Consider the following 2,487-nt stretch of genomic DNA (forward strand, 5'->3'; position numbering starts at 1 on the left):
TTCATATATACAATGGAATATTACTCACCCATCAGAAAGGATGAGTACTTACCATCACACCAACCTGGGTGGAGCTGGAGGGTATTATGCTGAGGGAAATAAGTCAATGAGAGAAAGACAATGATCATATGCTTTCACCCCTATGTGGAATATCAGAAAAAGGGAAGAAGACCATAGGGGAAGGGAGGGAAAATAGAATGGGAAGTCATCAGAGAGGGAGAAAACCCATGATAGACTCTTAACTATCGCAACAAACTGATGATTGCTGGAGGAGACTTGGGGGGGGTAACTGGGTGAGGGACATTAAGGAGGTCAAGCGATGCAATGAGCAATGACTGTTACACACAACTGATAATTTATTGAAGACTACATCTGAAACTAATGTACTGTAAGTTGGCTAATTGAATTTAAATTAAAAAATAATAACCTCACCTGAACCCTAACCCTAACCCTAACCCGAACCCGAACCCTAACCCGAACCCCAACCCTAACCCGAACCCTAACCCCTAATCCGAACCCAAATTCGAACCCTAATCCCTAAACCTAAACCTAAACCTAACCCGAACCCGAACGCGAACCCTAACCCGAACCCGAACCCTAACCCGAACCCGAACCCTAACCCGAACCCGAACCTGAACCCCGAACCCGAACCCCGAACCCGAACCCCGAACCCCGAACCAATCCCTAACCCTAACCCTTACCCGAACCCGAACCCTAACCCTGACCCCGAACCCCGAACCCTATCCCTGAACCCGATTCCTGAACCCGAACCCTAAACTCTAAACCCGAGCCCTATTCCGATCCCTAACCTAACCCGAACCCTGAACCCTAACCAGAACCCTAACCCTAACCTAACCCTAAACCCTAAACCCTAAACCCTAAACCCTACCCCCTAACCCGTACCCTAACCCGTACCCATACCCTAACCCGTACCCTAACCCGTACACTAACCCCTAACCCGTACACTAACCCCTAACCCGTTCCCTAACCCAAACCCCCAAACCCTAACCCCTATCCCTCACCTCCCTGATCTCCTGGTGACTTTCGGAGACCCCCCGCGCCCCAACCCTGAGGCCCACACTCACTCTGCCCTGTCCCCTCAACTCAGCCCATGGCAGAGCTCAAGGCACAGCAGGCAGTTTGGACCTGCCGGGCTCCTGGGGCCTAACCCTAACCCTAGGTCGGCCCTGGAGGGGCCCCTCCCTCATGGCCTGGCCCTGTAGCCTCAGGCATTGGGGACACCTGAGCCCCACTGCAGGACCCAGCCTGCCAACCCGCAGGAAACCATGCCCCTGGTTGTGCAGGAGAGCTTTCAGGGCAGGAGAAATCTGGGCACCCCCTCAGAGCCCCTCCTGATTTTTGTTGACTCTCGGGGGCGGAAACCCCAGGTTCATACTCACCCTCCCTGGTGCCCTCATCTCAGCCGGCCTGGGAGTTCTCTGAGCACTGGACAGTTAGGACCTGCTGTCTTTGAGGCCTAATCTAACCCTGAGGCTTCTGCTGAGGGTCCCCTCCCCATTTGCCTGCCTCCAAGGCAGCAGGCATTGGGCTCACCTCTGCACGACTAGAGGACTCAGCCTGCCCCACAGCAGGAAACCGTCCGTTTGGGGCTGCGGCAAGGATTCATAGCAGGAAAATCGGACGGCCCCCCTCAGCCCATCCGAGGGAACCCCCACTTTCAGAGATCTCCCGGATCCAATTAGTAGCTTCACACTGACCTTTAAACTTGCTCTCCATGGAGATCTTTTGAAATTCTCCACACTTCCAACCGATGGCACCATCCAGCTTCAGTGCCTTACCCAGCTTTAGGTCTTGAGATGGATTAAAATATGAAGTCATTTCACTGATGACGACGCACTGGTGACCAAAAGATACATGCATAAATGCTTCATATCACTTGGCTTCAGGGAAATGCAAATCTAAACCCCTATAGATGCCATATCACACGAGGCCGAATATCTAAAAATAAGAAGACATGAAACTATACATGTTGGAGAGGATGTGGAGAAACGGGAACCCTCTTACACCCCAGTGTGAATGCAGTCCGGTACAGCCACTCTTGAAAATGGTACGGAGTTTCCTCAAGAAGTTATAAATAAAGCTACTCTATGTCCCAGCAATTGCACTACTGGGTATTTACCCCAAAGAGACAGAGGTAGTGAAGACAGGACACATGCACCCCAATGTTCATAGCAGCAATATCCATAATAGCCAAACTGTGGAAGGAGACAAGGTGTCCTTCAACAGATGAATGGATAAAGAAGATGCGGTTCATATATACAATGGAATATTACTCACCCATCAGAAAGGATGAGTACTTACCATCACACCAACCTGGGTGGAGCTGGAGGGTATTATGCTGAGGGAAATAAGTCAATGAGAGAAAGACAATGATCATATGCTTTCACCCCTATGTGGAATATCAGAAAAAGGGAAGAAGACCATAGGGGAAGGGAGGGAAAATAGAATGGGAAGTCATCAGAGAGG

Source organism: Ursus maritimus, unplaced genomic scaffold (genome assembly GCF_017311325.1).
Source record: "Ursus maritimus isolate PB19 unplaced genomic scaffold, ASM1731132v1 scaffold_30, whole genome shotgun sequence".
In the NCBI taxonomy this organism is placed as follows: Eukaryota; Metazoa; Chordata; class Mammalia; order Carnivora; family Ursidae; genus Ursus; species Ursus maritimus.